This window comes from Octodon degus, unplaced genomic scaffold (assembly GCF_000260255.1).
Source record: "Octodon degus isolate 3935 unplaced genomic scaffold, OctDeg1.0 scaffold00005, whole genome shotgun sequence".
Lineage (NCBI taxonomy): Eukaryota > Metazoa > Chordata > Mammalia > Rodentia > Octodontidae > Octodon > Octodon degus.
Window position 1 is genome coordinate 25,610,599 of NW_004524581.1, and position 16,108 is coordinate 25,626,706.

General features: G+C 51.0%; 1 protein-coding gene across 1 annotated transcript in view; it reads right to left on the bottom strand.

The window, feature by feature from the left end:
• Positions 1-13,855, bottom strand: part of Daam2 (dishevelled associated activator of morphogenesis 2) — a 107,853-nt gene extending 93,998 nt beyond the window's left edge. Inside the window, exon 1 of the mRNA XM_004624168.2 lies at positions 13,746-13,855. The gene's annotated coding sequence lies outside the window, so the exon portion shown is untranslated. The remainder of the gene's footprint in view (positions 1-13,745) is intronic.
• Between the last annotated feature and the right edge of the window lie 2,253 nt (positions 13,856-16,108).

Genomic DNA, 16,108 nt, shown 5'->3' on the forward strand with positions numbered 1-16,108 from the left:
GGGGAAACGGAGGCTTAGCTTCCAAGTATACTCTCCTGTTAGGGCATGAAATTAGAATTTGCATTCCAGTAGTCTGCACCCCAAAAACTACACTGGAAGCCAGGATGATACCCTGAAGCTGCTGCTGCTGCTGGACACACTGGAGTCCTCCAGAGCTTCCTGCTGTTGCTCGAGTGGAATGCAGCTCTGGACTTAATAAGAAATTAATTACCCTTTCCATCCTTATCTTGGACACCCACATCAGATCCCTAGGGCCTTGAAGAATTTGCTGATTTCCTCCTTATTTATTAATAAAAGTTCCACTCCTACGGGCTTGCCACATAGCCACTGTCACCTCCCTTTAGCAGAACGAGAGTCCAGGAGGCAGAGTAACATCTGCGCCTGGACTCACTCCCAGGACCTGGTTCAGCACCCAGTGCTCTACATCCTCTTCAAATGCTTGTTGGATGACCACAACCACTATTGACCAAGAATTACACAGTGTCCAAGCACTTCCCTGTGCCTTCTGTCACTCAGATGCCCCTCTTTCCTGTATCCCAGAGATTACTCTCTCTTCCATGTACACAGGGCTGAGGCTGAGGCTTAGAAATGCTCAGGCACTTATCAAGGTGGGTCAGCTGATCAGAGGAAGGAAAGCAGGGACTCTAATCTAGATCCTGATGCCAAATGCTGTGATGCAATATCTCCCTCTACTACTAAAGCTGATCCTTTGTATTCTGTCCTTTCTGCGCATGCACACCACAAACACACAGACACACAAAACAGAGTTCTCCTTCTGGACCAGTGGTCTAGTGACTGGCTCAGAAAAAGCAGAATCTAAGCTCAGCACCTGTTCTGTGCACATAAGTGGCTGTGTGAGAGAAGAAGTGGATGCATAGACAGATGGGGCATACAGCCAGCATGTATTCCAGGAGAACTGGCAGTGCCCATCCCCAAGCTGAGTGCTGTTGATGCCACACGGCCAAACCACCAACCTAGCCCTCTAGGAGCTTCATTGGAAGGTGAATCTCCAGAGTGAGTGAAACTGGCATAGGAAGCACACCTTGTCAGGGCCCCCACTTGAGCAGGGAGTGGTATGGGGCAAGAAAGATAGAAGGCATACAAACCCTGCTTCCGTACAGAAGAGGCAGGAAGTGCCTCTGTCTCAGTGACATTCTCATTGCCTGGACGGAGTATCTCATCCCCTTCAGTTAGCAGGGAAAGGTTTACTTTAGCTCCCAGTTTGCAGAGCTTTCAGTCCACAGTCAGATGGCAAGAAAAACAGTCCATGGCAGGGTAGGCAGGCAGCGATGCAACTTCCTGCTTCTTCCCCTTTTTATTCCATCCAGGCCACAAGCCTATTGGCTGATGCTGCCCATGCCCATCTTCAGGGAATCCATTATCCACACCCAGAATGATGTTAACTGGTTCGTGGCCTGGTCCAGTATCACACACCTATAATCCTACCTCCTAAGCCCCACCTATAAGTGCATGAGGTTTTGTAAGGGATATAAACCATAACAGAATCTTAACAGGGCAAACTGCTATATTTCAAAGGCATTAAAAATAATGTGTGCAGTCATAATGACATGGACAGCAGTGCCCACTCGGACTTCCAGGGGCCAAGAATGCATCCCCATTTACCTGGGACGGTCTCTTTTGATGAGCACCCCCTTCGTGCTTGAGGAGTCCCAGTTTAGACAGTAAATTATAGGGTTGCCCTTGCCTTCCAGGAAACCTGCGACTTTCTCTAACAGCCCCAGCGGGCATGCAAGTTGGCTCCCCAAGGTCACTGAGTTGTCTTCTTTCTGCTCCTTTTGGCAGATTTTGTCCTCTCCCTCACCTGCACCCCATATGCTGCACCAGTCTCAAGGGCCATCCCTGAAGTCTGCATGTGTCTTCTTCTGCACTCGAGCCCAGAAACCAAAACAAGTCACCAGGGTCCCCACATTCATGACTTTTGGATCCAGGTACCCCTATTTCATATCCTGATTCTGATGGCATCTTCCCATATGAACTTTGGAAAGTTACTAGGTTTGCTCAACCCCATTCTCAGGCTTCTCATCTGTGACAGAGATTGAAAATACCTGTCCTCTGGTGCATTTGCTATTGAGGAGTGAGTGGCTTGGATGAAGTGAAAGCTCAGCGCCAAGAGACGGGTGCACCAGGGGGCCTCTGCCACAGGTTTCTGGAACATGTGCGCTCTCAGACAGAAAGGACACAGAGGCTGGGAGCATCTCAGGAACCCCAGTATTTCTCCAGCTTGTGGCCCTTGCACTGCCAAGAGGTACCTGTTTCTTCATCCTTGAAGACAATGAGAAACGCCACTGATAACAACCCTTTCATCCAACTGTTCAGCAGTAGCTGCAAAAGCTGAACATGCACTCCAAGTGGCCGAGCACGTCCACTCCCAGGAACAAACCAGCACAGAGGTGTCCATGTGTTCACACAACGGGTGCACATGATCACAGCAAGACCATTCACAACAGCCCCAAACTTGGAAAGCACCCAAATGCAGAGCAACAGAAGAACAAATAAAGGGTGATGGAGCCATGTAATGGAATATTATACCAGGGTGAGCATACGTCATCCACAGACACTATCATGGTCAGCAAGAGAAGCTGGAGGCCTGAGTGCCCCCGGGGTGATCCCACTTCTATGAAGCTGAAGAACAGGCAGTGTGGGGCCAGCACGATACCTCAGTGGACTAAAACCCCTGCTTAGGCAAGCACGGGAACTGTGGTTTGATCCCCAGCACCACATACCACACCAGCTCTGCCCTCAGGGTGCACTGAGCCAGACAGAGTCCAGGTGTAGTGGCGCACACCTGTAATCCCAGAGCTGGGGAGGCTGAAAAACAGAAGGATCACTATGAGTCCAAGCTATGTAGTGTGACCCTGTAACAACCAAATACATGGAAAAAAATAATAAATTAAAAAAAGAACGGGTGGCGCTAATCCTTGGTGCTACAAGTTCAGGCTACAGAAGGCCGTAACCAGATGACAGTGCACAGGGGCTGCCTGGGGAGTGGGAGGGGACAGAAAGCACTTGGGGCGTTGTGTTTCTTGAGCTCGGTTCTGGTTACACTGGTGTGTCCATCACAGGCACAACTGCTGAGTTATATACTTGCATATTGGATGTCAATAAAAAGGTAATATAGAAGTGGGGAGATAGCTTGGAGGTCTAAGCACCTGCCTGGCAAGCACAGGGACCTGGGTTCTGATCCCCTGTACCACATGCCATGACAGCCCTGGAACCCTGGGTGCACCATGCGGGCCCCGAAACTGGGTGTGGTGGTGCATGTCTGGAATCTCATCAGTGGGGAGGCTGAGAGAGGAGGACCACTAGGAGTCTGAGCTGTGTAGTAAGACCCTGTACCATATAAATGATTTAAAAAATAAATAAAAAGGTAATATAAATACCAAATTTTAAGAGGGAAAACATAGTTCTTTGGTAGAGAGCTGCACCTGCTACACATAGGCAGGAGATAGTCCACAGAAGGCAGAGGGATGCCTTACTTAACAAGAGTCTGCAGGGCCGCCACTCTGTGCCAGACTCTGGATGCAGGATTCTAGGTGACAGAGCATCCTGCCTGGCCTCCCTCCCCCTCCTTCCCCCACCCCACCACCAATATCACCACACACAAGTCATGGGTTCCAGTATTCTCTTCCTTTCTCTCTCTCTCTTTTTTAAAATCACACAATGCATTAACTTTACCTTCATAAGAACTGTTTGTATAGATGAGGGAATAAAAGCCCAAAGAGATGAAGCAACAGGCGCAGGGTCTCAGAGCCAGCAAGACACAGGTGACATCCAAAGCTGGGTGAGCCTCGCGCCTGCTGGCTCTCCAGCTCTAGCAACTCAGCGGCTCTTCAGGCAGCCACGGGCGCCAACAGCACTGCCTGGGCAGGGAGCGGGGTTGGGCAGGCATCGACTGTGTGTCTCTGAACAACCAGAGCAGTTCCCGGCGCGATCTCTGGGCAGTGGCCAAAGTAATGTCTCCCAGTGGGAGAAAGCTGATGAATATATTGATGGAGACTGAAAGAGAAAAAAGAAAAAGACATGCCTGGTCCTTCTATCGCCCAAAGTCCACAGAAACTCTGAATTTGTTTCAGACTAACTTCAACGCTGCCTCTGGCCCTGTGGAAATATTGACAGATCTCCCCACTGACCTGGAATTGCACTTTCTCATCCTTGCCCTGGTCAGGGTAGTTGAGGCCGGGGGTCATGGTGTCTGGGGAGAAAACGGAAGTGAGTGTTGACACGGCTCCCCGGGAAGTGGGCAGACGCCGAGCTGGGAGCCTGGGTCCCGCGCCTGCCCATCATGCATCCATCACACCCGCGAGCTTTGCTTTGGCACACAGGCTGGGCGATCAGTGTACATAACCTGAGAAGCGGAATGTTTGGAGCGCAGCGCCAAAGACCACTTGTGTTCGGGACAAAGGAGTAAGAAACAAACACCCCACAGAGGAATTGGTCATGCCACACAGGCATGATGTGAATGCTTAGCCGGGCAGAGAGGAGGCTCCCAAGGGCCAACATGGTCCCTTGAGACCACCACCTTCATCTCCAAGAAGGCTGAGTAGGATGGAAAGGAATTCCCAAGGGTCAGTGTGCCCAGTGTCCTGCGCCAGGTTGGCCTTCGACAAAACTCCGTCGTGCTTCCACCTAGAGACACCCACACCTCTCAGGTTAGCACAGGGTAGGAGACAAGCCAAGGTGGCCACAAAAGTCAAGCCAGGAGCTCACTCGGCCTGGTTAGGACAGACGTCTACTTGCAGAAGAACCAGCTGGGTGTCACCTAGAAAGACACCAAAGAAAGCACAGGGGAAAGGCACTTTTCCTAGTCTGACCAGGAGTGATCTAGAAAATCAGGACTCCTCCAAAACAAATTCACACAAAGGAGAGACACCTTACGAAACCGCACCAGGATCAGTGCCAAGGCCTGAGCAGGTACTGCCCATGGCACTGTCTCAGGACCAGCAAGGGAGGGCACTGTGTTGGGAGAATGCAGGAGCACACACAAGGTTGGGAGTTTGGGGGCAAGTGATTCAGTGGCAAAGCAAGGCCTTTGGGAGGGAGGCTATGAAACAGAGCCCGGGGACAGGAAGTTTAGCAGGAAGGGCTCTAGGGTTCATGGCTTGGAGGAGGGAGGGAGGGACAGGCAGGAGGCTGCACTGGGCACAGCCTTCCATGCTGCTTAGAAAAAGACCTCCACTGACTCCGTAGTGAGCCAGAAGCAGGGTCCCCATGTTAGGCAGAGGGGCCAGGCCTGCAGAACTCCCCCAGCCACTGAAGGCAGGGTAAATGGGAGGGTCACATGGTCAGAGGTGACCGTGGCAGGCAAGTGTCTGCATTCCAAGAAGGCTGACCATGGCCAGTGCTCCCTGAAGCCGGGGGCTGGCTCAACCCTAAAGAGGGTCTTGGTGACACAGCCCAGTGTCCATGACACAGGGATTGGGACCTAGCCAATCTGGATAGAATATTATATGCACTGTCAGAGTTGCTCCACCAGGACTGTTTTGACGTGATCATGTCAGTCTTTGGCGCTGCCTCTTGGACCACCTGCATATTTGGTAGTTGTGCAGACCCAGGGAGGTGAGGCAGAGGAAGTGAAAAGGGAGGGCTATGATGCTGTTTGGACCTTGAATGTCCCCCAGCATCCCACGGGGTCCCTAGCATGGCACTGTCAGGACATGATGGATCCTTTAAGAGGAAGTCTAGTGGGAGGTCTCAGGTCCCCAGGGCTGTGTCCTTGAAAGGAAAAGTGAAGCCCCAGCTCCTTTCTATTTTCTGCAACCACTACCTGTTCCCTGCCAAGTTCTGTGGCTTTGCCTCAGGGCCAAAAGCCACAGAAACAATCCACCCTGGATTGAAATTTCCAAAACTGTGAGCCAAAATAAACCTTTCTTCTTTGTAAGTTGATTACTCCAGTATTTGTTATAGTAGCAGAAAGCTGACCAACACAGGCAGCCACCAGGCCTGATATTCCATAGCTTCTCTAAACCTTGGGGCCACGTGTGGTGTGGCCACAGAGCCCACAGTGTTCACCAAGCCATGGGCGCTCATCACTCAGCCTACGTACCAAAGCAGAGCTTTCTTGACGTGAGGTGCTTGATCATAGGACTCATTGTGATCATCTAGGATATAACCTCATTTAATGACAGACAGATGAGGGAAGAAACACCCTAGTCAGCAGAACATGACCACAAATACATAAAGCCATGTATATCTAGGCATAAAGAAATCAGGAAATTTTTTTTTTTAAAGTCCAATCCATTATAAGGATAACTCTGATACACAGTCATGTTGGAGAGAAACATGTGATAAGACTTTGATATCAGTGTGAGCCATACATCCAAGCACACCCCTTCCACCCCTGTGTACACACCTGTGGGCATTTGCATAAGCGGGAAAAACTAACTCAGGTCACACTACCTGGCTACTAACATCAATCTCCAGGGTGGAAAGGGATGTGTGAAGAGCTTTCTACTTATCTTTGCGAGCCGCCAATTCACTTGTGTAAGCGGAAACGAAATGCTTCCATAAGACAGAGCCATCAACCAGCAAGAGCTTTGCCCAATTATCCACATAGCACGGAGTGCGTGGTGGGGGCCCATATGAAAATACTATTTCGTTCTCTCTCCTCCTTCCCTGTAAGGAGGCAGCTCCTAATTGTCCATTCAGGAGTGATCCAAAGAAATATTTATGGAGTGTGATGTGCTCTCCCACAGCCATCAAAAAAGAACTTCACTGGAACATTATTCCCAGCACTTCACAGTATGCTATAGGTAGAGACTGGTACAGCGTAGACATGGATGTACACATAGATATGCTTTGCCACCAAAGCAAATCTGACACCAAAATCTATAAAAACTCACAACCCATTTTGCAGCCAGACAGCAAAGTCAGGGATTATGGGCTGTTTGCTATTATCTACGACCAGGCTTCTGGCTCCTCCTGTGCTAATAAAAATGGACCATACCCAGCCAACTCCCAATTATCTTGGCGCATATACATGAAAAGCCCAGGGAAGCCAAAATGCAACTTTTCACCACATCTGCTGACAAGAAGTCAAGGAGTTGGGATTAAGTTTCTTCCTTCTTTGTGTGTCCCTGGCTACTCCCTATGAGAAACATTCCAGATGGCAGAAGCCACCAAATAGTGGCAAGACGGGGACAGAAAGTATCTCGATAGTCTATAAACTAGGGAGCTCTTGTACACCCAGCTGGTGGTGGGGCCAGCTCCTGCAATTCCATCAGCTCCTGGGCAAATTTTATTCTTAAAGGGTAAGCGCACTCCCAAGTTGTTGCATCGAAGGCCAACCAGGCTCTTACATTAGTAGGGATGGACTCCGTGATGCAACCTAACGTTCGTAAGCTCCCAGCACACAGATGGTACAAAGGACCGTGGTCCTTCCATGACTGTAATGCAATGTGTTAAGTGTCACAACAGAGCCGTGTGCCAAGTTCTCAGGACCGGGGTGGTGGGGACAGTACAGCTGTGAGGAGCCCTGCAGAGGCGATCTGAGCACATCCAAAAGGAGGATGCCAGGAAGGCAGGACTGACCCCTTCTGGCAAGCACAAGGCCCTCAGTGCAATCCCTAGTACCAAAAAAGAAAAAAAAAAGACCAGGCTAGGGAAGAGTCTTCCAGGTAGAAGGAGCCATGAGGAGGGTGGAGAGCTAGGACGCTGTCAAGCTAAATTTGACGCCACACATCCTGTTATGGCTTGTGCCTAGGTGTCCTCCAAAGCCACAGGCAGTCATAGGGCGGCTTCTGGAGATTGCAATTGATTCTTGATCCAGTGCGGGGGATTCTGGGTGTGAGTGCCCTGGGGCAGATACTCTCCATTACAATGTAAGGAGGGGAGTGAGGCTAGCTAGCCACCTGAGCTGCTGCCACTCCCTTTGCTCTCTTTGCTCTCTGCCACCACCAAAGATGGCTGCTCTGTGCGCCATGGGCCTCTCTGCCCTGGAGCCAGCCAAGTATGGACTGAAACCTCCACTAACTGTGAGCTAAGTAAATTTTTCCCTCCTTCATTTTGGGTGTTTGGCATCTGTCCCAGCAATCAGAGAACAGTAACTGAGACACATCCTAAGCTACCCCTTAGGGACTGGTGGAAACTGCCAGCAACCACAGTTGGGCTGACAGGAGCACCCCACCTGCACACCCAGGGCATGACCTATGCTGTCTTGCAGGGTCAGGCCACATGTCCAAACCACACATCTGTCTTCCCCACACCAGCTTACCTGTGCTAACTTTCTCCCTACTCCAGAACCTTACGTTACTAGATTTCAATTTTAACTTTAGCCTACTCAGCTGTGTCTCCATTGGCCTAGTTTCCACACAGTACTACAACCATTAGAGCAGCATCGTGCTCAGCTAAGAGCTAACAACCTTCTCCTTACCCATTCTGTGAGGGAGGCATTACTTTATTGTTATCCCCATTTTCCAGTTGAGAACACTGAGACTCGAGCAGGATAATGTACAAAATCTTACAGTAGGTAAGTGGCAGAGCCAGGAATCCTACAGATATTTCTGATTCTAGAACATATGTCGTAATGACCATGTTGTCACAATCATCCTTAAGATACTATGTTTGCACTGTTATGTCTGAGATCCAGAAAAAGACCAAGAAACCTTTTACGGCAGGAGCCAGACAATAAATATTTATTATCTGCCTAGGCCGCACAGTCTCTGTCTCAATGGCCCTACTCCCCTACTCTGCCATTGTTGCATGAAATCAGCCAGAGGCAATACGTAAACAAATGGGCAGAACTGTGTTCCTAGAAAACTTTATTTTTAAAACACAACAACAAGCTGGAGCTGGCTGTTGAAATTGCAAGATCCATAGCCACAGTACTTTGTTCATTCATTCAGCAGATGAGTGTCTTCCTTGAACCTGGCACCAATCCAGGTGCTGGGGGTACCGAGACCCCACCAACCATAAATCCTAGCAAAACCTGACCTGTTGTTCATTGTACCCCTGCCTGACATCCTCCGTATTGAATTTTCATTCTTCCCTTAGATCAGTGGTTTTCACTTAGACTTAGATCATCCGGGGAACACACAGAAGCATAGGTGCCAGGAACCCATGCTCCCTGAGATTCTAATTTATTTGACCTAAGGGGCCCCAGAGAGTGGCACTCTTACAAGTCCTCTAAGTGGTTCTTAGGTGCAGTCAGTCAGCTGACCCACAGGTGGACAGCTATTTACTTGCTATGTGAAACTGGGTAGCTCTCCGGAGCCCTCGGAGGTGGGGCCCCAAAACGTGGCTAACTCCAGCAGCGCGGTAGAGTTATGATGTTTGAATTCAACCATGTGGCTTTCAAACTATAGAATGTTAGGCCCAGTGGAGGGGACCACGGCCCTCAGGTAGTGCCATTGCTACTGGGTGATTTTAGGTGCTACCTTACTGAGTTCTTTCAGCCAAGTTTTGACTTTGATTCTTTGAACCAAGACAGTGTCCAGGATTTTTCAAACAAGATCTGTGGAGAACTCCCCAATGCCCAGGTTCATGGGTGAGTGGGCAATGACCTTTCACTCACTCCGAAAGGTCACATGGGGCAGCCTTTGGCTTGGCACAGGGAGCGCTAATCCGTGTTCCGCTGTGTGTTAAAGGTCTCCATCCCCAGCCTGAGCTAGCTGACCTTTTGGGTATAGTCCTTAAGCCTCAAATAATTGGCTTATTTACTTTAACTTACAGACAAAAGGTCCAAACCCAGGCGCTCTCATGAGCTCAGACCTTGACACAGAGAAGGAATTAACATGATACAGAGCGCTCAGCAGTCTCTCAGATTCTTTTCCTATAGGATTGCACACTCACATGTTCCAGAACTCAAATCTTGGTGCATATGATTCTAAAGTTCTTTCCAGCAACCATGGAGAATCCTATAAATCATTCAGCTCCTCTTAGGCCAAGATTTAATGCAATGTAAAACTTCCCAAAGCTTTACAGGTATATTTCCTTCTCATCCCCTCCCCCATCTCTCCCCCACCTCTTCCCCACCCCTCCCCTCTCCCCCTCTTCTCCTCCCCCTCCTCATAGCTCCTGACTATTCCAGTACTTGGGCAGTACCAGCATAATGATACCCAAGTTCACAGCAAAGGCACTTCCTCCCCCCAGCATCTTGACCGTGCAGTTTTAGAACCTCGTAATGAAATGAAAAACAAACAAACCAAAAAATGTGTGGAGAGAGTTGGAGAAATAAATGCTGCCAGGAGGGAAGAATTCACTGACCCCCCCCCCCCCAATCTGGGCTATCTCGAGAGAAATTGGCCACTGACTATGCCTCTTAAAAGCTGAAAAGTCATCCCAGGTCACTGTTAAAGAGAGAGCTTGCACAAAACAAAAACAAATGTAATCTTCGAATCTTAAATGTCAACTTGAAGGATAGCTTAGAAGCTCGGGTATGGGCTGAGAGGTCCTGCAGCTGCTACTCAGGCATAGGGTTCTCCTTTTCCCTGGTACTGCCCCTCCCCCGGATAAAGTATCACATGGAGGTCTCCTGAGAGCCCTCCACAATGCCCTTAGGCTTCGGACTGCAGCCTGTCCCCACCCACCCCTGCTATCCCTCCCTCCCCTGACAGTGGGGGAGGTTTCCAGGCTAGACCTCAGGAACATTTTTTTGACACACTCTCTAGAGGAAGAAAGGCAGGGTGACCATGTCCCTAGCCATTGACTCCCCATCACGGAAAACACTAAGCAGAATTTGGGGGATTTGGGGAAGGGGTCCTTTCCAAATAGCCCTAGCTCCTGATGAGGGAAAATTTTTAAATAGAACTAACATATTCCTCTTATTAACCATCTGTGACACTCCCAGCTCTGTTCTTAGCGCTTCAGCATTAATGTCACTTTTGTAACAACCTGGCACCCATCTTCATTTTACAGAGGAGGAAACTGAAGCCCACAAGGGCTGGAAAAGTGTCCCCAGTCACTAACTCACACGCAGGTCTAATGCCCTCCCAGCAGCTCCACTCCCAAGTCTGAGATCTCTCCATCATGCCAGACTGTATCTGAAGTCCGGGGCTAAATGACATGGGATCCTGGCTGTGTGACCAGCTACCAAAGAGAATGACCCTACCCCCCCCACCACCCTCCAGTTGTTCCTTCTGCTGGTTATTCACCCTTTGGAGCTCACAAATGCCTGAGGATGCATCTTCCTGGATCTGTCTGATCTCAGAGATGTCAGGATCAGCTAAGCTGGTGCTGAAGGAAGGGGCCATCTCAAGGGGGCTCAAGGCCAGCCCAAGTGGCAGGGCTGGGGAATCCACCCAGGGCCTGGGGGCTGAACTGGGTGAATGCTCACCCAGGGCAAACCCCCAAGGGTTGAGATTCCACTGACCCTCAGGAGAGATCTGGTTCTTTCTCACTCTCAGCTCAGCTTGTGTGGGCACAAGGGTGTTTCTGGGAATCCCACTCCAAATGATTCCCTCTGCTCCTGGGTATTTAGTCTTCTATTTTTTTCTTTTTTCTTTTTCTTTCTTGGAGGAACTGGGGATTGAACTCAGACCCTTGCGCTTGCCAGGGAAGCACCTATTCTACTGAGCCATCTCCCCAGCCCCCAGTCTTCTATTTTTAAATAATGGGAATGAGGGAGAACATTGAAACCTGTTGCTTCTGTAGGCTCCCAGGCAATCCCGGAAGAAAGCCACGGTAGTTCCACCCCACCCCCACCCCATGCTCCCTCTGGCCAACTGCTCCAGGGCTTCCCGTTGGTCCTGCTGCTGGCTCCACCTGAGTCCTGAGGCCTGAGGCCCTGGAGAATTTTCTCTCCACTTTTGTCCTGTTGGGGGCACAAGTATTCCCTCTGCGTCCTGGGATCTGCAGGAAAAGTTCTGAAAACTCAGCTGAGAGGCAGAAGCCAGGATGAGAAACTACCAGGGCTCAGGACAATAATAGCACAATTGTGTTTTGTTTTGTTTTTTAAGGAGGACATGGGGTGGGATGCAGTTGGGGGGGGATGAAGGAATGGGCCCTTTACGCTTCCACGCCCAAGGCCCTGACCACCATAGCCATGAATGCGTAAATGTGCGTGCACACGCATCCCACGGGGAACCAGCCAGCCCTGTTTACACACACCCTTGCTCACACCACCCGTGGGATGACTGACTTCTGCACCATGCTGCAGGGGGGGGACACACCCCTGAAGTTAAGCAAGTCTATGTCTGACACTGCAGTCTTTTATGGCGCTTCCCCGGGGGTCAATTTGTATGATTTCTAAAAATCCTTCCCAAATCTCAACTTCCTGTGGGTCTGTTTTTATTTCCAGATTTCCTCTCCGTCCCTTCATTCCCTCATTTTTCTAAGACCCAGGGAGAGAGAGAAAGAGAGAGAGAGAGAGAGAGAGAGAGAGAGAGAGAGAGAGCGCGCCCAGGAATCTTCCTCCCACCCAACCGTCGTCCGTTGGCTACACTGCAAAATATAAAACCAGGGATCTGGAAGAGCAAAGCTGAAAATCCAGGCTCTCCACATGGTCAGGTCACTTGTTTGTGAAACCAGCTACTGACATAACACCCAGGGTCTGTGCTCCCTGCAACCCAGGGCTGACAGGTCCTGGTCCCTAGAGACACTCCAGAACCCCTCACCTGGCCCCAGCTCCCTGAGTCCTAGAGAAAAACTCAAGAAACTGTAAACTCCCAAGTTAGGAAACACAAAAGTTGAAGCCTTTTAGAGATGGGAAGATGCTTTTCTTCCCATGTGAGCTCCAAGGAAAGTCTACCAAAACTCTGCCCTGAACAAATGTGTGATTCTTCCTCTCCAGCTACTCAGAAACTTTCCGAATCCACCACAGAACTGTGGGAGAAGTGGCCACGGCAGAGAGAGAAGAGTTAAATCAAGCACAGACCTCAGCAATCTGTGTTCAATTTTGATAAAAATCTCTCCCGCTCCCCCCACGGCCCCCCTTCCTCCGCCGCACAGCTCAGACACGTCTCTTTATGTTCGCAGTTTGCATCTTGTTTGGTGCACTGCACAAGGCACTCCCAGGGAACCCGGCACCTACCCTGCCGTGGGCACATGTGGCGGAGACATCCAGCCCTCTCCTGAGGCCAGGCTGGACCCAGGACCACTGCATCTGGCCACTGTGACCTCCTCTTCCTCCATCCTCATTTCCATTACCTGCTGCCAGTCCAGGTCCCCGCTTCCCTCACTAAGCCAGAATCTCACCTCCTGGGAGGTCAGAGCGGATGTCTGGCCTCTGGCCACAGGTGCTGAGGTCCCAGGGGTATGGGACCCTTTGAGGAGATGTTCGTTTTCTGCCTAAGGTCCCATTCCCCTCAGATCACCATCCCATGGCGGCTGCTGCCCAGCCCGCTGGCCAGAGGCCAGGCCTACAAGTGAGAGCAGGGGACTTGAGAAGACGTCTGTCCACTCCAGTGAAGGTGCAAGCTGGGCAGGGAAAAAGCCACTACCAGAATCGTTGAGCGTGGGGACCCTATCTGTGTTTACTCACTTGTGACACCAAAAAAGAATTTTTTCAAAAGTTTTCCAAGGACGTTTCCTGTGCTCAGCTGTCCCCGGCTGGACAGACAGACATGTGAACACCCGCGATCACAGCTTTCCACCCGCACAGGCCCTGGGAGCCCACAACAGGGTCAAGGCTCCTTCTAGCACTTTAGAGAAACAAAACATCCCGCCCTCCTCGGAGATGCAGCCTCCCCAGCCCAACTCTGCATGCTCAAGAAAGTAGAGGCCAGGACAGTACCCTGGGGGGAAGCCCCCCTAGCCCCCTAGCGCGCAGTGGCGGCAGCAGCAACACCTACCCTGCGGCCCCCATGGCTCGGCTCTGCGCGGCTCTCTAGCCCGGTCGCCCCGGCTCCGCAGGCTCCGCGCTCCACTGCTCGGGACACCGCGGCAGCTCCCTCCTCCCTAGCCTGCTCGCTCGCTCGCTCGCTCCCTCCTGGACCGGCCCGCCCCTCTCTGACGTCAGGCGTCTCCAAGCGGGATATTTATGGCTGGGATACTCTGATTTTTCCCTAGGTGCAGTTCTGATCGCAGCGCCTTGAGCCTTGTAAGTTTCACACTTCCAGCCGGGACAGAGGGTCCAAGGAGGAGCTGTTTTGCCACTTTGGCAAGACGCCTTCTTGGGGGCTCCCTGGGTTTGGGGAAGGATCCTTGTCAGGGTCTCCTGCGCCCCTCTGGGCAGAAGAGAAAGTCCTGGGGGAGGTCAGCTCGGTGACAAAGGTCAGGTGTTGTGGGGCCCCTCCCTGCCACTGTCCAGTGTGGCCCCAAGAAGGTGCTGGACAAGACAGCAGGGGGCTCGGACACTGCAGAGTGGCTCATTAGCAGCCCTGGTCCACACCCTGACAACTTTTCCATTTCTTCTTTGGGAGTGTATGTATTTAAAAAAAAAGTTTATTTTTATTAAATTATGTTCCACACTCCTGCCTTGGCATAGCTTTTCCAACTCAGTGCCAGTCAATTCATCTTACTTCATTGCTTATACACAGAGTCTGGGCCGTCCACAATAGCTCTTATTCATACTTTGAAAAATCACATTTTGTGTTTTTGAAAATGTGATTGTGGGCCATCGCCTTGCCTGGGCTGGAAACTGCCTCGGTCTAGGGCAGCTGTCTCCTCTGCGATCTACAGCACCCAGGGGTGAATATCTGACCTGCTCTGCTTTCCCACACCTAGGGGGCAAGTGGGGTCCTTTCTAGGTGTCAGCCCATAAGGCACTTCTGGTGTTGAGATCCAGTTTCTGGGAGCCCCGATTCAATCTTCTGCCTTCTTGAGGGAGTCTGAAGCTTGCCAAGAGAAATGGCTTGTTTTAAGGGCCATCTTTCCAGAGAAAAAGAGAGGGTCATGCTTTATTCTTCATGGTTCTCTAGGACTGGAGAATGAACTTAAAGATGGCATGCATGAAATGCAAATACTTACAGGTAGCATAGAGCTGAGGCCTCCTTAACAGGAGGGGGCCAAGGTAAGTGGAAATCATCGGGTGCACTCACGGGGGTCTTGGGGAGGTGACTGGTTGTGGAGTTGACACTCATCAGTTGCGTTGCTCAAGTGAGGAATTTACAGCTAAATGTGATGTCAGGAAGTGAAGCCTGGTTGGAGGGGGAGGGCCACGGGGGCATGACCCGGAAGGGCTTCTCTCCCCCCTCCTCCCCTCCCTGGCTCTCTGCTTCCCATCCCACCCTGCCACGAGCAGCCTTCCTCCACCATGTCCCTCTGCCATGCTGCTCGGCCTTGAGCCAGCTGGGCAAGTACAGACAGCTCCACAAACTGTGAGCCCAAGTAAGCCTCGCAGCCTTGAGGTTGCAGGTGTCTGTGTTGTGTCCCAAGACAGGACAATGAGTAAGACAGTCGCCTAAGCGTGAGGCTGGTGAAGCCGGATGGAGAGAAGGTACAGGTACATCTTAAGTACAATAAGAGGGCAGCGGGGACTCGAAGCTCACCCCTTCAGCAGCAGCTGGTCACGCTGATTGCCAGTGGGAACCACATTTTGGGGCTAAGCTCCTTGATGGGGCACAACCAAGATATTTGATCCAAACCACAGCGGGCCATGGAGCCCTGCTGTTGCTCACTGTTGGATTCCACATAGTATCCCACTGCCACCTCCCTCTGTCACCTGGAATCCGCAACATGCATCATCCCTGATTTCCTTGAAGTTAGGAATCTGAGAGCAGTTCTGGCCAGTGGGACTGGAATGCAGCAGGCAGGGGTCAGCATCCACAAAAACTTCGTGGAAAGGTCAGATTCAGGTGACTTGTGTCTTCAGCTCTTTGACTTTCCTCTGTTTCTTCCTCCCATTTCTTGTCCCCTAGAGCATGGATGTCATGTCTGGAGATGCAGCAGCCGTCTTGCAAACTTGGGGACAGAAACTACTGGCTGTTGGATGGCAGAGAAAGAAAGGAGAAGCTGGGACCCGAGGTGGCACCCATGAGGGGTTGGAGTTCATTCTTGTTGAGTGAGAAAAGTGAGTGATGAAAGAGAAGCAGCTCATGAGTCCATCATCTAAGGACCTGAGGCTCTCTGTGGATGGCGGACACTTCTTCCTGGTTTACTGACCTGGGCTTTGGAAGATGGTGAGGAGAACACAGGTGGAATCAGAGCCTGTGGCTAAGTCCCCAGCCCCAGGTCTCTCTCCTGCGTAACCTCAGCATGGCTCTGGCTCAATATC